The sequence below is a fragment of the Saimiri boliviensis genome, chromosome 17 (assembly GCF_048565385.1).
Source record: "Saimiri boliviensis isolate mSaiBol1 chromosome 17, mSaiBol1.pri, whole genome shotgun sequence".
Classification (NCBI taxonomy): Eukaryota; Metazoa; Chordata; class Mammalia; order Primates; family Cebidae; genus Saimiri; species Saimiri boliviensis.
The window spans coordinates 48,652,476-48,675,895 of NC_133465.1; the positions used below are offsets into that span (position 1 = coordinate 48,652,476).

Sequence of the window (23,420 nt, forward strand, 5' to 3'; positions counted from 1 at the left end):
ATGGTGGCAAACACCTACAGTCCCAGCTACTTGGGAGGCTGAGGCAGGAGAATCGCTTGAACCCAGGAGTCAGAGGTTGCAGTGAGCAGAGATTGAGCCACTGCCCTCCAGCCTGGCGACAAATCGAGACTCCACCTCAAAAAAAAGAAGGTGGGGGTTTCACGGAACAACTTCAACATGGTCCATGAAAATAAAAAGAAGAAAAAAAAAAGAGGGGGGAGGGGTTCACTAAGTGTTAATTTATATGACCACAAGGTTCCACGATAAGCTGTCTGCAAGCTGAGGAGCAAGGAGAGCCAGTTCATGTCCCAGAAAGGAAGAACTTGGAGTGTAACGTTTCAGGGCAGGACGCATCCAGCGCGGGAGAAAGATGTAGGCTGGGAAGCTAGGCCCATCTCTCCTTTTCGCATTTTTCTGCCTGCTTTATATTCCCTGGAAGCTGATTTGATTTTGCTCACCAGATTAAGGGTGGATCTGCCTTCCCCAGCCCACTGACTCAAATATTAATCTCTTTTGGCAACACCCACACAGACACACCCAGAATTAATACTTTGTATCCCTCAATCCAATCAAGTTGACATTCAGTATTAACCATCACAAGTCCACCTCTTGTTAACTTGAACCCATACACATCTTCTGAGATCATACATAATCTTCAAATAAAGACAGTAATGAGGTCATAATGATGCCTAACACTGCAAGTATCCTTCATACGACTGGAAATGCACCAATCCCAGCCCAAATACTATTACATAAAGTTAGCAACACTTAACTGCTGATATGAAGTCAATAAATCTTATGTCACATGATAAAGGAAATAAAATGAGGATATTTTCTTAGTACAAGTGTATACACATACAAATATGTTTTTAACAAAAGGAGGAAATACTCATGACAATTACATTCCTCATTTCTGCAGCTGGTCACATGGTTGTAGCTAGTACTGACGACTACCTTCTTCTTCTACCCATTCTGTATTCCCTTTGCCTTCAGCAAGCACCTGAGCAGGTTGTGGGTTTTTTTTTTTCCTGGTGGAGTGACACAAACCTCATTCCTGAAAGGTCTGGACCATTTGTGGTCCTGCCTGGATGGGGCTGTTGTAGTTTCCCATTGACCTTAACCACAGGGCGTGGTAATTCTGAGAGATGCCCTGATGGTTCTCCTGTATTCCATGCATACGCTTCCTTACCTCCATTATGGAGTAGTAGGTTGATTTTATCTTGATACTCCGGGCCAACGACCCCAGCCAACACTGTGACTCCCTTCTTAGACTGTTGACTTAAAAGTAGGAGGAGCCCAAAGTGTCCAGGTGGCATCTTGACTTCTAGTTTAATGGAATCGTTATTGTGTCTGTTGGTGGCAGCATTCCTTCCTCTGGAACTAAGACCTCTAGGACAGCAGAACATATTTTTTTTGGGAAAAGGAAGCAAAAATTTTGCTAGTAGATCACTAGGGGTGATGGCGAGTGGTGCCACTCCCACTTCCACCCTTTATTCCTGGACTAATGAATCCTGGCTATGGGAGAAAGTGTACCATATGTTGGGTGCTGATTCAGAGCATACACAGCCTGCTGGAGAACTTTGCTCCAGCCCTGCAAAGTATTGTCCCATAGCTGGTATTGTGATTGTTCCTTTAAAAGGCCATTCCACCATTCTGTTCCTCTATCTGCTTCAGGATGATGAGGAATGTGGTAAGACCAGTGAATTCCGCGAGCAGGAGCCCACTGTCGCACTTCTTTAGCCGTAAAGTGGGTGCCCACTCTGAGGTCTAGTACAGCTCAGAGGTCTAGGGTAACCAACTCCCCCTGATTGCCTGGAATTTTGCCCGTTTTAGTTCTGAAAGTCCCATATTCCAGGAAATCCCTAATCCCCTAGCAAACTGGGATGACTGGTTAGCGCACCAGGAGCTCAGACCTCCTCCTTCACTAGTGAGTTTTGAGGTCACGGGGACCGTCCTAAGTTGTGAGACAGAGGGCCTCTGGGCTCCTGCAAGCGTCTGCACTCTCCTACCTACGTCCTGTGCCTGACGAGGGCAACATAAAATAGAAAGTGAAAAACACCGTCTTGGCTACTGTAAGTAATGATTTTATGAAAAAAAGAAAGAAAGAAAGAAAGTGAAGACACTGTGACTAGTGGACAGAGAGAGAGGAAGAAAGAAAAAAAGCTTCATATTTTACTGCGATTTTTTCCTTTTAATAGTGATGGTATCTCGCTCTGTTGCTCAGGCTGGTCTCAACCTCCCGGGCCCAAGTGATGCTCCCGCCTCAGCCTGCCTGAGTAGCTAGAACCACAGGTACACACCACCGTGCCTGGCTAATTTTTAATTTATTATTATTATTACTATTATTATTTTTGTATAGTGTCCTTATATTGTTCAGGCTGGTCTTGAATTGCCGGGCTCAAGTGATCTTCCCAGCTTGCCCTCCCAAAGTGTTGGGATTCCAGGCATGAGCCACCATCCCCAGTCCTCTATTCATCTTTTTGGTCCACGTTTTTACAATTTTTATATATTTTTAAAACTTGTTTGCAGAGACGAGGTCGTGCTATATTGCCTAAGCTGGTCTCAAACTCCTGGACTCAAGCAATCCGCCCACTTTGCCTCCAAAAGTGCTGGAATTACAGGCATGAACCACCGTGCCTGGCCCTTGTATACTTTTATAGTTCCATTTGTTTCACTTTGAAATCTTTGACCCACTTGGCATTTATCTTGATGTATGGTGAATGAGCCGTGATTGTAACACTGCACTCGAGCCTGGACAACAGAGGGAAACCTTACCTCAGAAGATAGATAGATAGATAGATAGATAGATACATACATACATACATACATACATAGGCCAGGCACAGTGGCTCACGCCTAGAATCCCAGCACTTTGGGAGGCTGAGACGGGTGGCTGCCATATTGTACTTCACAGGATAATAGAATGGAGATGACAGTGACGGGGTGGAGATTGGGGTAAAGTGAAATGAGGGAAACCCTTGCTGAGATTGGGGAAAAAAAAAAAAAAGCAAGGGGGCACCAAAGACTCAGCAATGCAGATAAATGTCTTGATTATCTAATAACTGAGATAAGATATATTGCATTGAACTATTATTTACTTTGATTACTGAAGGGTTCGGGAGAAACAGCTTCTGAAATTCAGCCCTGGAGGACTTGCGTCACCCTAATCCTGGCTGTGGCTAATAATAATGCCCACCTCTTAAGGCTGTTGAGTGAATTAGAGCCCTCAGCCCGAGGCTGGCATTGGGACGGGCACGGTCTGCATTTTTTGAGCCGGTTGTTTGTTCAGCAGGCATCCTGCAGGGGGAGCATGACTAGCTGAGTGTCACCATCGGATCTGTGATACCTTCTTGCTTTTCTGAAATCAAATAAGAGACAGAAACTCCCAACTCCACTGTCGTGTTAGGAAGGAGGCCGGGAAAGGTAAATGCAGAAGCCACAGGCGGCAGTCTGTGTCTCAGAGAGACTCCCCCAACGTTGCTGGGGGCCTTGACGCCCATCTTCCCCCAGAGCACCCGGCAGACACCCCAGCCCTCTGGTGTCCTCCCACCCCGAGCCCGATCTTCCCCCTTCCCGCCTGCCCCGGGCCAGTAGCCTCCTGACTGCGTCCTCTCTGAGTCTGTCGTGCTTATCACGGCCTGGCCAGTCGTTTCTTCTCTCCGCAAAGGTTTATTGAGCGTCTTCGAATCTCCAGGCACCAGAGCAGCGCGGGGAAACGGGGATAAGCGTGGATGAGGGTCTCAGCCCTCCGTGATGGGATTTCAGAGGGGAGGTAAAGGACTGCCCGGAAGGGTGGCGAGTGGGGTAGTTGATAGAAATAACGGGGTGCGATGAACTACGTAGGAGGGCCGCCAGTCACATATGGGGCGGGTGCGGAGGGCCCTCAATCAAGGGAGGCTTCCCGGACGGCTGACACCCAAGCGGAGTCCTGACAACCTGCGTCAGGAATAGCCAGGCGAGGAGGAGGAGGTGAGAGGAATCCGCGTCCCAAGCGGAGAGGCAGCTTTCCCTACGCGGCACGGGACACGGCCCGCGCACAGGTGCCACGAGAGACGCGGGCGCGGGCGCAGGCGCTCGGGAGAACCCTTGCCGGGCCCTCGCGGTCCACGCGCCGCCTCCCTGCGACCGTATCTGGTGGTCAGCCTCCTGCCCGGCAGAGGGGAATGAGCCCCTCGTCCTGCAGGTACGAGGCTGGTCTCCCCGCCCGACGGTAACGAACTCAAGACCCAGCGCAGCCTGGTCTCCTCTTGTGATGAGGCCTTGCGACCTCGTCTTTCTCCAGGAAAACGTGGACCGCTCTCCGCCGACAGGTCCCTTCCACAGACTCACCTTGCCTTCGCCCCCAGTCTCTTTCGGTTCTGTCTTTTGGCTGGATTGACACAAACAGGGAAGTCGCCCCCAGCGGAGGCCCGGCCCTTGACGGCGGAGGCGGCCAGGGGGCGGAGTCAAACGAGGTGGTCCCGCCTCCCGGGGGAAAGGGCGGGGCATGCAAATTTGAAATGAAAGCCCGGCCACGCGGGAAGAGCAAGGGTAAAAGATTTCTCTTTTAAAACGTGGAGAATAAAAAAATCAGCCCGAGTGTGTAATGGCGTGAATAGCGGTGTGGACGAGACAAAGAGAATGAGGCAAGGAGCGAGGCTGGGGCTCTCACCGCGACTGTAATGTGGATGACGGTGGGACGGTGACGGCGGGGACGCAGGCGACAGCATCGCTTCTCGGCCTTTTGGCTAAGATCAAGTGTAGTATCTGTTCTTATCAGTTTAATATCTGATACGTCCTCTATCCGAGGACAATATATTAAATGGATTTTTGGAGCAGGGAGTTGGAATAGGAGCTTGCTTCGTCCACTCCACGCATCGACCTGGTATTGCAGTACTTCCAGGAACGGTGCACCCCCGCCTCGGGGGATACAACGAGTTTATAAAGTCAGAAGAAAGCTGCGTGCATCTCTTTACATCTCACATACGGGGTTTTAGAAAACGACTATTATCAAGCCCAAAAGATGGTGTGCTAGTTGCAACGTGGTGGGAACTTGAGATGTTTTTCTTTTTTTTTTTTTTTTTTCTTTTCTTTTTGCGGTGGAGTTTTCTCGCTGCCCGGGCTGGACTGCAAAGCTGTAATCCAATCTCTGGTTCTCCGTTTCAACCAGATTCTTCTGTCTCAGCCTCCCCACCAGCAGCGGGGATTACAGGCATGCCCGGCCGAATGCACGTGTTCTTTGACAAGACAGGGTTTCTCCACGTCTTCTCACCTCAGGAGATACGCCCACCCTGGGTTTCCTAAAGTGCTGGGATTACAAGCGTTAGCCTGGTCGGACCCCCTTCCAAACTTCAGCCCCTTTAAGGCAGGCAATGTAGTGAAACCCCGTTCATGGTAACAAATGTCTGTACTGTACACCGGTTACTTCAGAGGCTGAGGCAGGAGGATCAACTGAGCCTGGGAGGTGGATGCTGCAGTAAGCGGTGAACTGCACTTGCACTCCAGCCTTGGTGACAGAACCAGACCCCATCTCAAATAAATAAAAATAAAGGAAACAAAGGGTCGAAGCACTAGTGGGTCCCGCTGAACTTCAAGCCTTCAAGCTACGGCCATAACTGGACAGGTTGGACCAGCAGGCGTGAGCAGTTGTCATCTTGGCAGGGATTAATGACCCTGATCCATCCTCAGGAGGGAGTGGTGCTCCTATGCAGGGAGGGCAGGTGGAATATGCATGGAATCTGGAGATCTGTTTGGGTGACACGTGTTACTCCCAGGTCTGCCTGTGAAATGCATGGACAAGTGCAGGAACCCTGACTTGAGAAGGGTGTGGCCTCGAGGGGTATAGGCCCCTCGGGAATGAGAGTTTCGTTCGCAGTACCAGGGAAACCACCAGGATCAGCAGAGGTGATGGCTGAGGATCGGGGGGGATTTGGAGGGGAGAGGACAGGAGACACAGGATGAGTGTCGTGTGACCAACCGCAAAAGAGGGGCTGTCATTAGACTCACTCACTTTCTGTAGCTCTGTGCGGTACAAAAGAGCAGGAGAAAGAAGAATTGGCAAGTAAAAGGAAGATAACTGGAACAAACCCACGCTTTCCTGATTGACACTGACAGTAATATACAGGTACAGGCAGGCAGAGGCATCTTCTCTTCACCTGGTTTTGAAAGCAGTCTCTCTGTTAGAGTACAAGGCTATCTGAAGGTACACAGTGACCGTCAACATTTACCAAGCTTTGGGCAAATGTTTTTTTGTTTTGTTTTGTTTTTTGTTTTTTTGAGGTTTTTTTGAGATGGAGTTTCGCTCTTGTTACCCAGGCTGGAGTGCAATGGCGCGATCTCGGCTCACCGCAACCTCCTCCTCCTCCTGGGTTCAAGCAATTCTCCTGCCTCAGCCTCCCGAGTAGCTGGGACTACAGGCGTGCGCCACCATGCCCAGCTAATTTTTGTATTTTTAGTAGAGACGAGGTTTCACCATGTTCACCAGAATGGTCTCGATCTCTTGACCTCGTGATCCACCCGCCTCGGCCTCCCAAAGTGCTGGGATTACAGGCGTGAGCCGCCGCGCCCGGCCTAAGCTTTGGGCAAATGTTAAGTGTCACTGTTGTTGCTTTAATCTGATATTGTTCTCTATTACATAGTGTGCACAACAGATTTCTGGATTTTTTTTTTTTTTTTTTTTTTTTTTTTTTTGAGACGGAGTTTTGCTCTTGTTACCCAGGCTGGGGTGCAATGGCACGATCTCGGCTCACCGCAACCTCCGCCTCCTGGGTTCAGGCAATTCTCCTGCCTCAGCCTCCCGAGTAGCTGGGATTACAGGCACGAGCCACCATGCCCAGCTAATTTTTGTATTTTTAGTAGAGACGGGGTTTCACCATGTTGACCAGGATGGTCTCCATCTCTCGACCTCGTGATCCACCCGCCTCGGCCTCCCAACGTGCTGGGATTACAGGCTTGAGCCACCGCGCCCGGCTGGATTTTTATTAAAAGAGCATCTTCTGTGCTACATGCAAATATACGATTTGAGAAATTCTGACCCCTGGCTGTTAAAGTATAAAAAAGTTTTCTTGTCTCAGAACAGCGTTAGAGCAGACGTCAACTCACTGCTCCTAGAATGGCAGCCCCTCCTCGATTTCACAAACTCAATAAACAGTCTCGGTTGTTGTTTAGTACCATTAGGTAAGACCACTATTTTGACAGAGGTTTCTAGAGCATGTAACAATGACATCGGTCTTGCAGTTAAAACAAAGCCTAAAGCAGAGTTAAAAAGAAAAAGAAAAACAAACAAACAAACAAACCAACAACGATATCGGATACCAAGAAATCAGTAACAGGCTTGATTATGTGCAATGCCTACTCTCAACCCCCCAACTTCCTGTCGAGTCAAGGTCCCTCTGACCTGCTTTCTGCATCTGCCTCTCCAGAAACAGGGCAGACACAGGACTGTCATATGTGCTTGCTTCTACCCTCTGCCCCTAATGGTGCCAAGGACTCTGTTCTCAATAAGCCCCCCTCCCATAGGTCCCTACTACCTCTCCCTGGCACTGGCTCCACTTCTCTGCAGCTTGGACATGAGCAAAACCTGTTGTCCATGAGGCACAGGATGAGTAGCAGAGGCAGCCCCGTGACCAACTGCAGCAAGAAAGGCTGTCGTTTGACTCACTACCCTCTATGCAGCTCTATGCATTACGAAAGAGCAGGAGAGAAGAATGGCAAGTGGAAGGAGAGGCAGAAAATTACCAGAACAAATACACATATATGACCATGGCCTTGGGTTTTCATTCCCTTATTTATGAGCGCTCCTGTGTCATATAAAACTTACACTGGGTGGCCAGGCGTGGTGGGTCACGCCTATAATCCCAGCACTTTGGGAGGCTGAGGCAGGCAGATCACCTTAGGTCAGGAGTTTGAGACCAGCCTGACCAACACGGAGAAACCCCATCTCTACTAAAAATACAAAAAGTTAGCCGGAGGTGGTGGCGCGTGCCTGTAATTCCAGTTACTCCGGAGGCTGAGGCAGGAGAATCGCTTGAACCCGGGAGGCGGAGGGTGCAGTGAGCTGAGACCGTGCCATGACACTCCAGCCTGGGCAACAAGAGTGAAACTCCATCTCAAAAAACAAAAACGCCTTACATTGAGTGTCTATGCTTTCTTCCTGCGAATCCATCTGACGTCAGTTGGGTTCTCGGGCCCAGCAGGGACGCTAAGAGGACAGAGGTAAGGTTTTGCCTCCCTACACAGTCATTGCCCACTCCCACCCTCCCCTTCCGTCAACCACTGATCTAGATGTCTACAGAGTTCCCTTTCCTGGCATTTCACATAAAGGGAATCAGTCACACAGTCTGTGGTCTTTTGCATCTGACTGATGTCTTTCTCTGAGCATAATGTTTCCTGAGGTTCATCCGTTGTGGCATGTGCCATCATGTTTTCATTCCTGAATGTCACATTCCGTTTATCCGTTTACCCACTGATGGACGTTTGAGTAGTTTTCAGTTCAGAGCTTTTCGAATAATGCTGCTCTAACCATTTGCCTCTAAGTCTTTATAAAAACATACATATGTTGTCACTTCTCTCGGCCTGCCTGCTCGTTACACACTGGCGTTCCAGGGATTCTGAAATATGAACTCCTCTTCTCTGACACAAAATATTAACCCTGCATCATCTCTCCCAGTCTGTGGGGACCACCTGTATACCTCACCCCTGATCACAGAAACAGAAGGCCTCAAGACTTTTTTTTTTTTTTTTTTTTTTAGACAGGGTCTCCTCCCTCTGTGGCCCATGGTGGAGTGCAGTGGCTTGACCATGGCTCACTGCAACCTCAACCTCCCGGGCTCAAGCGACCCTTCACCTCAGCCTTCTGAGGTGCTGAGACTACAGGTGTATGCCACCATCCCCGGTCTCAACTCCTTAGAGTCAGCCTTGCTCACATACATTGGCCATCTCGCTTCAGGCCTTTCTGCCTCAACTTGCTGATTCTGCATTGTACAACCCCAGAAAGTGTTCTAAAAGCCACTCCGCCACCAGCGTAGACATCTGGAGTTATAACTATATCACTCGTTATCCGAATCCATGTGGTCCCCAAGTTTCAGATACCGGTAGTGAGACTTGAGATCTCAAAAAATATTTGCTTCTTCTCTCTCCCTTATTCCCCCTCCTTCTGTCATCAAGTCCCAGAGCAGAACGGCTTGTCAAACTCTAATCTGCATGTGCATTCTGGGGAACCTTGTTGACATGCAGATTCTGATGCAATAGGCCTGGAGCCCGTGATTCTACACTTCTAACCCACTCCCAGATGATGTCAATGATGCTGGTCTGGGGACCACACTGTGAGCAGCAAGACTGTAGCAAGATGTTCCATCTCTACCAAATGCCTTTTTAAGAAAGAGGCATGCTGGGCACAGTGGATCCTGCCTGTAATCCCAACGCTTTGGGAGGCCAAGGTGGATGGATCAGCTGAGGTCAAGAGTTCAAGACCACCTTGACCAATATGGTGAAACCCCTGTCTCTCCTAAAAATACAAATATTAGCCAAGTGTGGTGGCAGGCGCCTGTAGTCACAGCTACTCAGGAGGCTGAGACAGGAGAATTGCTTGATTCCAGGAGGTGGAGGTTGCAGTGAGCCAAAATCGCGACAGAGGAAGACTCCATCTTTTCAAAAGAGAAAGAAAGGAAGGAAGGGGCCGGGCGCGGTGGCTCACGCCTGTAATCCCAGCACTTTGGGACGCCGAGACGGGTGGATCACGAGGTCAAGAGATCGAGACCATCCTGGTGAACATGGTGAAACCCCGTCTCTACTAAAAATACAAAAATTTAGCTGGGCATGGTGGCGCACGCCTGTAGTCCCAGCTACTCGGGAGGCTGAGGCAAGAGAATTGCTTGAACCCAGGAGGCGAGGCGGAGGTTGCGGTGAGCCGAGGTCGCGCCATCGCACTCCAGCCTGGGTAACAGGAGCGAAACTCCGTCTCAAAAAAAAAAAAAAAGAAGGAAGGAAGGAAGGGGCAGCATATGGGCCTGGCGCAGTGGCTCACGCCTGCTGCAATCTCAGCAGTTTCGAAGACTGAGGCGGGCGGATCACTTGAGGTCAGGAGTTCAAGACTAGCCTGGCCGACATGGTGAAGCCCGTCTCTACTAAAAACACAAAAATTAGCCGAACGTGGTAGCATATGCCTGTGGTCCCAGCTACTCAGGAGGTTGAGGCAGAACTGCTTGAAACCGAGAGGCGCAGGTTGCAGTGGGCCAAGATCGCGCCACTGGACTCTAGCCAAGATGACGGAGCAAAACTTCGTGTCCAAAAAAAAAAAAAAAAAAATTGGCCAGTCATGGTGATGCGCGCCTGTAGTCTCAGCCACTAGGGAGGCTGAGGCAGAAGGATCGCCTCCTTGACTTTGGAGCGCCCCGGGTCCTATTCCTGGGCCTCCTGCCTGCGGGCTAACACTCTTTCTCCTTCGAAGGCGCTCGTCCAGACTCACGGTCTCCAAAGAGTCCCAGCCTGGAGTCCAGAACGGCGCATGCAGCGGCCTGGCCGACACCTCCGCTGGGCCGTCTGGCTTGCCGCCTCTCTAGCTCGTCCTCTCCAAAACCGATCAGGACGGCCCGCGCCCTCCCCCACTCCATGCCCCCAACCCCGAACCGACAAACCCAGTCCTCGCCCCGCTCTGAATGCGGCAGTCGCTCTGGCCCACACCCTCGGAGTCACTCGCCTCTCCTTCCTCTCACCCCCATCCCAGCCCTCCGCAAAGGCCGTCGGCTCCGCCTTCAAAGTACGGCCGGACCCCGACCGCCTCTCAGCCGCCGCACCGCCCCACCCGGCCCGGGCCCTCGCTGCCTTCCCGTTTCTCTGCCCAGGCCCCAGTAGCCGGTCCGAGCTCTCGCGTTCCCAGGGAAGCGGTGGGCGCCACCGCCCACCCTCAGCGCGCCCCCTCCGAGGGAGGGGAGCCCACGAGGCCCCGCCAGATCCGACGCCCTCCGGGGTCACCTCCCGGGCCCCGGCCCCTCCCGCCCAGCGCGCCGCCCCGCGCCGCCCCAGCCACTCGGCCCCCCGGGCGCACCCCGGGGCGTCGGAACCGGCGGTTCCCTCTGCGTTCCAGGCCCCTCGTCTCCTTCCCGGGCAGAAGCGGCTTCGCGGCGCCACACACGAAGCGGAGGGTCCCGTTTCCCGAGGCTCGGCCCAGGCCTCGAACCTGTGGGGAGGGAGAGCTTCTCCCCCCGGGGCTGCGCCCTCGCCTCCTCGAAAACTCGCCGGGCCAGACGGTCGAGAAATGGCGAGAGGGACGGAGGCGTAAGTACCCGTCTCCCTGTGCTCAGCGACACAGAAGATGTCATCGCACGTCTACAACACATATAACGAAGCACGTCCAGCACGGTGACGCCGGGCGTGGGGGGTGGCGACACGGGTGCTCACCCAACAATTCTTTCAACGTTGTGTGTGGGGAAAAAAAAAAAAAAATGTGTGAAGAAATGTTGGAAGCCAGCTAGAGGTAGGTCAGGACTGAAAAAGAGGAGGGAGGGAGGGAGGGAGGGAGGGAGAGGGAGAGGGAGAGAGAAAGAGAGGAGAGGAGAGAGAGGAGAGAGAGAGAGAGAGAGAGACAGAGAGAGAGAGAGAGAGAGAGAGAGAGAGAGAGAGAGAAACAAGAGGAGGAGGGGAGGAGAGGAGAGAAAGAAGACAGAAAGAGAGAGAGAGATGTTGGAAAGAAACGCCTCCTAAAACTCTTCTTGCGGTTTTCGTTTTGGGCTTTTCCTATTGAAGGGCCTAGAAGCGGAAGGAGCTTTCCCGCGATCCCGGGGATTAAGAAGCGCTTTCCGGTGCCGCGGTAGGCGGGCTGGCGGGGAGAAAGGAGCTCGGCGCCTGTGGGGCGGGGCATGCAAATTTAAAATGGCTGTTTCTCCCGGGAGCTATGGGAGCAAAAAGAGAAAGTAAATATCCCCCCAAACTTGCAACAGCATTACTTATACCATGTTGCAAATTGTAACACGGAATACCGTGTGAAGGTAGGGAAGAGAGGACTTCTTTACTTGAAGATGACTTTTCTTACCGTGAGCTCAGGGTGAGTGGGCGAATGTGTACCGTGGCCTGCGCGGAGAAGGTCGTTATCGCTTCTCGGCCTTTTGGCTAAGATCAAGTGTAGTATCTGTTCTTATCAGTTTAATATCTGATACGTCCTCTATCCGAGGACAATATATTAAATGGATTTTTGGAGCAGGGAGATGGAATAGGAGCTTGCTCCGTCCACTCCACGCATCGACCTGGTATTGCAGTACTTCCAGGAACGGTGCACCCCCTCTGGGGGACAAATGTGGCGTGACAAAGAGAGACGAGAACTTCGGCTTGCGGAGGTGAGCGGTTTTTACCTGTGTTTTCGACACCGCTCTTCTTTCGCGGGTGGTTTCGGCGAGGTTCTTCCGGCTGTTGGGTTGCAGTGGTGGTGTCATGTTTGAAACTGCAACGACGTATTGTTTGCGGGTCACCTGACACACCCACAAGCGATTATTATCGGTAAGTTTCAGACTCCCGCAGTTAGAGGGTGAAGGAGGTGAAATAGCAACTTTCTTTGGTCTTCCCGTTTATGCGATGCTCTGGTTACTTCTTTGGGGTTTTTCCTTTTCTCTTTTTCTGTCTTGGAGACAAGTGTCGCTTTGTTTACCGGGCTGGAGCGTAGGGGGCGCGGTCTCTCGTCCTTCAAACTTCCCGTTCCGCGCTCAGGCCGTCCTCCCGCCTCAGCCTCCCCAATACTTGGGACAACAGGCGTCCACCACCGCGCCTGGCTCCGGCTAACTTTTCTATTTTTCGTTGTTTATTTTTTTGAAGGGAGAATCGCGTGCGCTCTCTCCCCGAAGCTGGAGTCCAGTGGTGTCATCTTGGATCACTGCAACCTCCACCTCCCGGGTTCAAGCTATTCTCCTGTCCCAATCTCCCCACCACGCCTGGCTAATTATGTATTTTTAGTAGAGGCGGGGTTTCACCGTGTTGGCCAACATAGTCTCAAATCCTGACCTCAAGTGATCCGCTGGCCTTGACCTTCTAAAGTGCCAGGATTACAGGCCTGAGCCACCCCACCTGACCTTTGACTTTTTCATTCCATCCCGGCAGGGAATTACCAGGTACCTTGCCTGGTCCCTGTGAAGAAGAAAGGTGGTTTGGCTAGGAAACCTCATCGGTGGCATCTTTCAAAAGTTAGCCAAGAGTGGGGAGAACTTTTTTCTCGTGGTTTGCGTGGGAGCTTAACTGCGGTAGAATAAAACATCAGTTACATTTCTAAGGTCTTGACTCCAGACCTTGGCTCCCAAACAGCATCCGAGCACCCACCCAGGGCTTGAGGGAGCTCACTGCCCCGAAGGGAGGGACATAAACCTGGCTGGCTCTAGGGTTTAACACTGGTACAGCTCTAGGGCCTTGAGAGAACATAGGTGGTACCAGGCAGTGGATATAGCAGGACTTAGTGAGACCGGTGCTGTGCTGGGTTGGAGTCTGAACCCGCACAGCACCGGTGGTGATAGCCACAGGGTTGCTTGTCTCCTCACCCCCAGTTCCAGGCATCACAGCACAGAGAGAGACTCCGTTTGGTTGGGAGAAAGTAAGGGAAAAGAACAAGAGTCTCTGCCTGATAATCCAGAGAATTCTTCCGGATCTCATCCAAGACCACCAGGGCAGTACTTCTACAAGTCTCTGAGAATCACAGCATTATTGGGCTTGGGGCACACATACCCTGGAATTGCAGAAAGCCTTCCGAAGAAGGACACACAGAAACTAAGCCCAGACTGGGAAAGATACAATAAATGCCAAACTCTTCCATTCGAAGACAAAACAAACATCCATGGGCATCAAGACCATCCTAGAAAACGTGGTCTCACCAAACCAACTAAATAAGGCACCAGGGACCAATTCCAGAGAAACGGAGACGTGATGTTTCAGAAAGAGAACTCAAAATAGCCATTTTGAGGAAACTTAAAAGAAATTGGAAGGGCCGGGCGTGGTGGCTCACGCCTGTAATCCCAGCACTTTGGGAGGCTGAGGCGTGAGGATCACGAGGTCGGGAGATCGAGACCATCCTAGCCAACATGGTGAAACCCCGTCAGGAAAGAAAGGAAGGGGGAGAGAGAGAGAGAGAGAGAGAGAGAGAGAGAGAGAGAGAGAGAGAGAAGAGAAAGGAAGAAAGAAAAAGAAAAGAAAGAGAGAGATTGGAGGCCGGGCACAGTGGCTCATTTCTGTTGTCCCAGCACTTTGGGAGGCCGAGGAGGCAGATCACCCTGGCTAACACAGTGAAACCCTGTCTCTACTAAAAATACAAAAATTAGCTGGGCATGGTGATTTGCGCCTGTAGTCCCAGCTGCTCAGGAAGCTGAGGCAGGAGAATCGCTTGAACCTGGGAGGTGGAGGTTGCGGTGAGCTGAGATCACTGCACTCCCACTGCACTCCAGCCTGGGTGACAGAGTATGACATTATCTCAATAAAAGAACAGAACAGAAAAGAAAAATGGCGGGACGCGGTGGCTCTCACCTGTAATCCCAGCACTTTGGGAGGCCAAGGTGGATGGATCGCCTGAGGTACGGTGTTTGAGAGCAGGCTGGCCAACATGGTGAAACCCCATCTCTACTATAAATACAAAACAAAACAAAAAACCCTGGGTGTGGTGGCATGCACCTGTAATCCCAGCTACTGGGGAGGCTGAGGCAGGAGAATTGTTTGAACCTGGGAGGCAGAGGTTGTACTGAGCTGAGATCTCAGTATTGATTGCACTCCGACCTGGGCAACAGAGTGAGACTCTGTCTCAAAAAAACAAACCAAAAAAAGCCAGGCGCGGTGGCTCACGCCTGTAATCCCAGCACGTTGGGAGGCCCAGGCGGGCAGATCACGAGTTTGATACCAGCCTGACTAACATGATGGAACTCCATCTCTACTAAAAACACAAAAATTAGCCGGGCATGGTGGTGCACACCTGTAATCCCAGCTACTCAGGAGGCTGAAGCAAGAGAATCACTGCAACCGGGGAGGCAAACGTTGCAGTGAACCGAGATTGCACCACTGTACTCCGGCCTGGGCAACAAGAGTGAAACTCCATCTCAAAAATAAATAAATAAATGAAACAAACTTGCTTTTATTTTGCACCGTGGACTCACCCTGAATTATTTCTTGCGTGAGATCCAAGAACCCTCTCTTGTGGTCTGGATCTGGGGCCCCTTTCCTGGGACATAGTTCTAGCGACCACAGACGGGGCTGTAGGGCAGAAACCGTGACCCAACTGCTACCTTGGGTAAGTGTTGGGGTCCTGTAACATAATTCTGGCAAACGACGGAAGGGGTGATACCCAAGAAACTCCCCCAACCCAAAGAAAATAGACTGCAGCACTGATTGGACGACTTAGGGTAGGTAAGTGGTGGGGACCCGGGGAAAGAGTGGGATTGGCTTCGAGGGCCAACTTAGGGGTATTAGACTCTTTCCTAAAAGAGAGTGGGTTGGGCCGGGTGTGGTGGATCACACCTGTAATCCCAACACCTTGGGAGGCCGAGGAGGGCAGATCACCTGAGGTCTCTGTCTGTGGAGTAGCTGTTCTTTTACCACTTTACTTTCTTAGAAACCTTGCTTTTACTTTGCACTGCGGACTCGCCTTGAATTCTTTCTTGCTGGAAATTGAAGAACCCTCTCTTGGGGTCTGGATTGGAGCCCCCTTCCTGTAACATGATCGCTGCATTCAAGTTTTCTGTGTGTACGTTACTATCCAGATCCTGGCTTCTTTGTGATTCACTTGGCTGACTCACATGCAGTATGAAGACGGCTGCCTTCGACGTCATGGTGTGTACATCACTGTTAGGAGTCTTTTTTTGGAGACGGAGTCTCAGCCTCCTGAGCAGTTGGGACTACAGGCATGTACCACCACGCCCAGCTAATTTTTTTTTATTTTTTTATTTATTTTTTTTTTTTTGGTATTTTTAGTGGAGATGAGGTTTCACCACGTTGGCCAGGATGGTCTCGATCTCTTGACCTCATGATCCCCCAGCCTCAGCCTCCCAAAGTGCCGGGATTACAGGTGTGAGCCACCACGCCCGGCCTGTCTAACTACTTTTCAATTCATCTGGCTCAGTCAGGGGGGTACGAAGATCCTGTCATTTAAGTTTATGGCACGCACTTTGCTCTCCAGAGTCTGACTAGTCTTTTATTCACTTGGTTCAGTTAGATGTGTTATGAAGATTGTTGAATTCCAGTTACTGCGTGAACATCACTCTGCTACTGAGTCTCTTTTTTTGATTCACCTGGCTCAGTAGATACGGTATGGAGATCACTGCGTTCACATTGACCACACGTACATCACCAGAGTCTGACTCGCTTCCCATTCACTTGGCTCAGATGCGCTATGAAGCTGGCTGCACGCAGGTTTGCCGTGTGTAGCTCACTATACAAGGGCTGATGACTTTTCCATTCGCTTGGCTCAGTCAGATGTGATACGGAGGCCGCTGCACTGCACTCAAGGCGACCTCGTGTGCATCACCGTGCAGAGTCTCACTACTTTTTCAATCACTTGGTTTAGTCCGAGGCCATCTGAAGATCACTACATTCAAGTTCGCCGCATGTACGTCACTATCCAGTGCCCACCTACCGTTCCATTCACGTGGCTCAGTCAGAGGCAATATGAAGATTGCTGCATTGAAGTTGACCATAAATTGGCCAGGCAGGCCCGGTGGCTCACACCCATAATCCTAGCACTCTGAGAGGCCGAGGCGAGCGGATTGCCTGAGCTCAGGAGTTCAAGCAAAGGTCGTGCCACTGCACTCCAGCCTGGGCAACAGAGTGAGACTCTGTCTCAAAAGTAAAGTAAAATGAAATAAAAAATAAATGAAAGGAAATGGTAAAAAGTTGGCATCTCAAGTAGGTGGGAAAAGGCAAATTATCCCGTGAGTGATACTGAGACAACAGTGCAGCCATCTTCTGGGGAAACAGTGATAAAGTTCAGTCACACTTTCATCTGAGTATCAGGAAAAAATTTAAATGGATAAAATACTTAAATGCAAAACAATACATTAAGAAAAGCAGAGGAAAACTTGCAAGACTAATTGTGTAACTTTGGAGTTGGAGCGGTCCTTCTAACCCTGACTGAAAATCCAGAAGCCACATTTTTAGAAAAGATTGATATATCGGAGTACTGTATATAGGAAACAAATAATTCTCTGCAGGACACAAAACATCGTAAGCAGAGCAAAAGACAAATGACAAACTGAGAAAAAAAAATGTGCAAATGCACTTAAAAAGCAGTTAAAATTAAACGGACAAATGTACCATGTGTAAAGAATTCTTGGGGTTTTAATTTTTTTTACTGAGTTATTTCAGTTAATATTCTTTTTCTTGTTTTGAGACAAAGTCTTGCTCTTTCAATGCAGGCTGGAGTGCAATGGTGCAATTTTGGCTCATTGCAACCTCCACCTCCCCGGTTTAAGCAATTCTCTTGTCTCAGTATCCCAGGTAGCTGGGGTTAAAGCCACCTGCCACCATGCCTGGCTAATTTTTTTTTTTTTTTTTTTTTTTTCCTGGTGTCAGCCTCCTGCCTGGCAGAGAAACTCCAGTCCCTGCTCCGGGAAGCCTCTCCAGGCCTTCCGCCGCCCTGACTGGGAAAGAGCCCGTCGTCCAGCAGGTACCAGGCTTGTCTCCCCCCGCCCGATGGTGACGAACGGAAGACCCAGCGCAGCCTGGGCTCCTCTAGTGATGGTGCCCTGGGACCTCGTCGTTCTCCAGGAAAACGTGGACGGCTCTCCGCCGACGGACACTTCCACAGACCCATCTTGCCTTCGCGCCCAGGCTCTCGGTTCTGTCTTTTGGCTGTGTTGACACCAACAAGGGACTCCACCGCGGAGGCCACGCCCCCTGTGAGAGGGCGGGGCGTGCATACTCGAAATGAAAGGCCGGGAACGCGGGAACAAGCACGGGTGTAAGATTTCTTCTTTCAAACGTGGAGAAAAATAAATCCGCCACAGTGTGTAATGACGTGAATAGCGGTGTGGATGAGACAAAGGGAATGGGGCAAGGAGCGAGGCTGGGGCTCTCACCGCGACTGTAATGTGGATGACGGTGGGGCGGTGACGGCGGGGACGCAGGCGACAGCATCGCTTCTCGGCCTTTTGGCTAAGATCAAGTGTAGTATCTGTTCTTATCAGTTTAATATCTGATACGTCCTCTATCCGAGGACAATATATTAAATGGATTTTTGGAGCAGGGAGTTGGAATAGGAGCTTGCTCCGTCCACTCCACGCATCGACCTGGTATTGCAGTACTTCCAGGAACGGTGCACCCCCGCCTCGGGGGACACAACGTGTTTGCAAAGTCAGACGGCAAGTTTGCGTTTTTTGTGTGTCAGTTTGGCTTGGGTTTCTTACTGCTTCAGGTGTTCAAGTGCTTCTGACTCTTCCGCTTAAGCATTCTCAGGCATGGCAGACGGCGGGCTCCTTAGCTTCCGCTTCCGCTCTGACGCCACCGCTTTCGAAAAGCTATACTTCTTTCGTGTTTGCGAGTACAGTACAGAGAGCCTATTGAATTGTTTCTTGAAAGTCCTGAGATCTCAGCTTGGCAGTAGAGTGCTGGTGACCTCTTAAACTTGAAACTTCTGGGATGGCAAACCATGATGACAGTCTTTTTAAACTCGCATTACAATTTTTCTATTGGGATGCAATTTATAGATTCAGGGATGAGACCGGAAGAGAGCCAGGAGAGATTTGCCATCATGGTTGCAAGGCAGCTGCTGGTGGCTGACCCTGGAAACGATATACCCGCCCAAAAGGGAGGCGGAAGATGCATTGAGCATGAAGGGTGGAGCCACGATGCTTGGAGTCAGGTTCTCCTCCTGTTCGTTCTCTGATAAATAACTTATACCCCTGTACCCCAGCTTTCCCTGGGCAAAAAAGGAAGTTTGTTGCTGGGTGGGTTGGCGCCTGCCTTAAAGTGCCAACGCCTCCGGGGGCTCGAGAGGAAGAAGTTCTTACTAGAAAGACAACGTGGACACGTATGTTTATTGCAGCAGTATTGACAGGAGCAAAGACTTGGAACCAACTCTTTCTTTGTAGGAACACGGATGAAGCTGGAGGCAGTTATTCTCAGCAAACTGACACAGGACCAGAAGACCAAACTCCGCATGTTCTCACTCATAAGTGGAAATGAGAACACGTGGACACAAGGGAGGGGAACATCACACACTGGGGCCCGAAGGGGGTTGGGAGCCAAGGGGAGAGACAGCAAATACGTCGTAATACGTAATGCATGTGGGGCTTAAGGTCTAGATGACTGGTTGAGAGGTGCCGCTAACCACCATGGCACACGTGTACGTATGTATTCCAGAAGTTACAAAGAAAAAAAAAAAAAAAGGAAGAAGTTTCAAGTTTAGGCTGGGCAACATTGGCGAACCCCATCCCTTTAAGAAACAAACAAAAAAGGCCGGGCGCGGTGGCTCAAGCTTGTAATCCCAGCACTTTGGGAGGCCAAGGCTGGTGGATCACGAGGTCAAGAGATCGAGACCGTCCTGGTCAACATGGTGAAACCCCGCCTCTACTAAAAATACAAAAAATTAGCTGGGCATGGTGGCACGTGCCTGTAATCCCAGCTACTCGGGAGGCTGAGGCAGGAGAATTGCCTGAACCCAGGAGGCGGATGTTGCGGTGAGCCGAGATCGCGCCATTGCACCCCAGCCTGGGTAGCAAGAGCGAAACTCCGTCTCAAAAAAAAAAAAGAAACATTTTTTTTTTTTTTTTGTCTCCCGGCGGCTGTTTTTTTCTCATTTCATGCCACCCCAATCTCTGTCCTGTCTTGTCTTCCCCATTCCATTGCCCACACAGGGCAGCATGGCAGCCGCTAGCCACAGGTGTCTGTGGAGCAGTGGAAATGTGGTCAGTTCTAGCGGAGCCGCGCTGTGAGTGTAAAGTACCCACGGGATTTTACAGGCAGCATTAAATGAGTAAAAGTCAACATAAATTACTTTTTTTCTTTTCTTTTCTTTTCTTTTTTCTTTTTTTGAGACGCAGTTTCGCTCTTGTTACCCAGGCTGGAGTGCAATGGCGCGACCTCGGCTCACCGCAGCCTCCGCCTCCTGGGTTCAAGCAATTCTCCTGCCTCAGCCTCCTGAGTAGCTGGGATTACAGGCACGCGCCACCATGCCCAGCTAATTTTTTGTATTTTTAGTAGAGACAGGGTTTCACCATGTTGACCACGATGGTTTCGATCTCTTTTTTTTTTTTTTTTTTTTCTTTTGAGACGGAGTTTCGCTCTTGTTACCCAGGCTGGAGTGCAATGGCGCGACCTCGGCTCACCGCAGCCTCCGCCTCCTGGGCTCAGGCAATTCTCCTGCCTCAGCCTCCGAAGTAGCTGGGATTACAGGCACGCGCCACCACGCCCAGCTAGTTTTTTTGTATTTTTAGTAGAGACGGGGTTTTACCATGTTGACCAGGATGGTCTCGATCTTTCGACCTCGTGATCCACCCGCCTCGGCCTCCCAAAGTGCTGGGATTACAGGCTTGAGCCACCGAACATAAATAACTTTTATGTTGGTTACTTTTGCTTTTCTTTTTGACAGAGGCTCACTCAGTTATCCAGACTGCAGTTTACTGGAGGAATCACAGCTCACGGAAACCTCCCATTCTTTTTTTTTTTTTTTTTTTTTTTTTTGAGACGGAGTTTCGCTCTTGTTACCCAAGCTGGAGTGCAATGGCGCGACCTCGGCTCACCGCAACCTCCGCCTACTGGGTTCAGGCAATTCTCCTGCCTCAGCCTCCTGAGTAGCTGGGATTACAGGCACGTGCCACCATGCCCAGCTAATTTTTTTTTTTTTTTTTTTTTTTTGAGACGGAGTTTCGCTCTTGTTACCCAGGCTGGGGTGCAATGGCGCGATCTCGGCTCACTGCAACCTCCGCCTCCTGGGTTCAGGCAATTCCCCTGCCTCAGCCTCCCGAGTAGCTGGGATTACAGGCACGTGCCACCATGCCCAGCTAATTTTTTGTATTTTTAGTAGAGACAGGGTTTCACCATGTTGACCAGGATGGTCTCAATCTCTCGACCTCGTGATCCACCCGCCTCGGCCTCCCAAAGTGCTGGGATTACAGGCTTGAACCACCGAACATAAATAACTTTTATGTTGGTTACTTTTGTTTTTCTTTTTAACAGAGGCTCACTCAGTTATCCAGACTACAGTTTACTGGAGGAATCACAGCTCACGGAAACCTCCCATTCTTTTTTTTTTTTTTTTTTTTTTTTGAGACGGAGTTTCGCTCTTGCTACCCAGGCTGGGGTGCAATGGCGCGATCTCGGCTCACCGCAACATCCGCCTCCTGGGTTCAGGCAATTCTCCTGCCTCAGCCTCCCGAGTAGCTGGGATTACAGGCACGTGCCACCATGCCCAGCTAATTTTTTGTATTTTTAGTAGAGGCGGGGTTTCACCATGTTGACCAGGACGGTCTCGATCTCTTGACCTCGTGATCCACCAGCCTTGGCCTCCCAAAGTGCTGGGATTACAAGCTTGAGCCACCGCGCCCGGCCTTTTTTGTTTGTTTCTTAAAGGGATGGGGTTCGCCAATGTTGCCCAGCCTAAACTTGAAACTTCTTCCTTTTTTTTTTTTTTCTTTGTAACTTCTGGAATACATACGTACACGTGTGCCATGGTGGTTAGCGGCACCTCTCAACCAGTCATCTAGACCTTAAGCCCCACATGCATTACGTATTACGACGTATTTGCTGTCTCTCCCCTTGGCTCCCAACCCCCTTCGGGCCCCAGTGTGTGATGTTCCCCTCCCTTGTGTCCACGTGTTCTCATTTCCACTTATGAGTGAGAACATGCGGAGTTTGGTCTTCTGGTCCTGTGTCAGTTTGCTGAGAATAACTGCCTCCAGCTTCATCCGTGTTCCTACAAAGAAAGAGTTGGTTCCAAGTCTTTGCTCCTGTCAATACTGCTGCAATAAACATACGTGTCCACGTTGTCTTTCTAGTAAGAACTTCTTCCTCTCGAGCCCCCGGAGGCGTTGGCACTTTAAGGCAGGCGCCAACCCACCCAGCAACAAACTTCCTTTTTTGCCCAGGGAAAGCTGGGGTACAGGGGTATAAGTTATTTATCAGAGAACGAACAGGAGGAGAACCTGACTCCAAGCATCGTGGCTCCACCCTTCATGCTCAATGCATCTTCCGCCTCCCTTTTGGGCGGGTATATCGTTTCCAGGGTCAGCCACCAGCAGCTGCCTTGCAACCATGATGGCAAATCTCTCCTGGCTCTCTTCCGGTCTCATCCCTGAATCTATAAATTGCATCCCAATAGAAAAATTGTAATGCGAGTTTAAAAAGACTGTCATCATGGTTTGCCATCCCAGAAGTTTCAAGTTTAAGAGGTCACCAGCACTCTACTGCCAAGCTGAGATCTCAGGACTTTCAAGAAACAATTCAATAGGCTCTCTGTACTGTACTCGCAAACACGAAAGAAGTATAGCTTTTCGAAAGCGGTGGCGTCAGAGCGGAAGCGGAAGCTAAGGAGCCCGCCGTCTGCCATGCCTGAGAATGCTTAAGCGGAAGAGTCAGAAGCACTTGAACACCTGAAGCAGTAAGAAACCCAAGCCAAACTGACACACAAAAAACGCAAACTTGCCGTCTGACTTTGCAAACACGTTGTGTCCCCCGAGGCGGGGGTGCACCGTTCCTGGAAGTACTGCAATACCAGGTCGATGCGTGGAGTGGACGGAGCAAGCTCCTATTCCAACTCCCTGCTCCCAAAAATCCATTTAATATATTGTCCTCGGATAGAGGACGTATCAGATATTAAACTGATAAGAACAGATACTACACTTGATCTTAGCCAAAAGGCCGAGAAGCGATGCTGTCGCCTGCGTCCCCGCCGTCACCGCCCCACCGTCATCCACATTACAGTCGCGGTGAGAGCCCCAGCCTCGCTCCTTGCCCCATTCCCTTTGTCTCATCCACACCGCTATTCACGTCATTACACACTGTGGCGGATTTATTTTTCTCCACGTTTGAAAGAAGAAATCTTACACCCGTGCTTGTTCCCGCGTTCCCGGCCTTTCATTTCGAGTATGCACGCCCCGCCCTCTCACAGGGGGCGTGGCCTCCGCGGTGGAGTCCCTTGTTGGTGTCAACACAGCCAAAAGACAGAACCGAGAGCCTGGGCGCGAAGGCAAGATGGGTCTGTGGAAGTGTCCGTCGGCGGAGAGCCGTCCACGTTTTCCTGGAGAACGACGAGGTCCCAGGGCACCATCACTAGAGGAGCCCAGGCTGCGCTGGGTCTTCCGTTCGTCACCATCGGGCGGGGGGAGACAAGCCTGGTACCTGCTGGACGACGGGCTCTTTCCCAGTCAGGGCGGCGGAAGGCCTGGAGAGGCTTCCCGGAGCAGGGACTGGAGTTTCTCTGCCAGGCAGGAGGCTGACACCAGGAAAAAAAAAAAAAAAAAAAAAAATTAGCCAGGCATGGTGGCAGGTGGCTTTAA

At 50.7% G+C, this 23,420-nt stretch overlaps 1 long non-coding RNA gene and 4 other non-coding genes across 5 annotated transcripts; 4 read left to right on the plus strand and 1 right to left on the minus strand.

The window, feature by feature from the left end:
• The first annotated feature begins 1,026 nt into the window (after positions 1-1,026).
• LOC120366762 (uncharacterized) lies at positions 1,027-4,913 on the plus strand. Its single transcript, XR_012514755.1, has 2 exons — positions 1,027-3,423; positions 3,668-4,913. It is a non-coding gene; the product is annotated as an uncharacterized LOC120366762 (long non-coding RNA).
• Positions 4,708-4,898, plus strand: LOC120367087 (U2 spliceosomal RNA). The gene has a single exon (XR_005581576.1). It is a non-coding gene; the product is annotated as a U2 spliceosomal RNA (small nuclear RNA).
• A 7,151-nt stretch (positions 4,914-12,064) lies between the features above and the next one.
• LOC120367091 (U2 spliceosomal RNA) lies at positions 12,065-12,255 on the plus strand. Its single transcript, XR_005581579.2, has one exon. It is a non-coding gene; the product is annotated as a U2 spliceosomal RNA (small nuclear RNA).
• A 5,806-nt stretch (positions 12,256-18,061) lies between these two features.
• Positions 18,062-18,252, plus strand: LOC141581954 (U2 spliceosomal RNA). The gene has a single exon (XR_012514777.1). It is a non-coding gene; the product is annotated as a U2 spliceosomal RNA (small nuclear RNA).
• A 4,350-nt stretch (positions 18,253-22,602) lies between these two features.
• Positions 22,603-22,794, minus strand: LOC120367089 (U2 spliceosomal RNA). The gene has a single exon (XR_005581578.2). It is a non-coding gene; the product is annotated as a U2 spliceosomal RNA (small nuclear RNA).
• Positions 22,795-23,420: the final 626 nt, after the last annotated feature.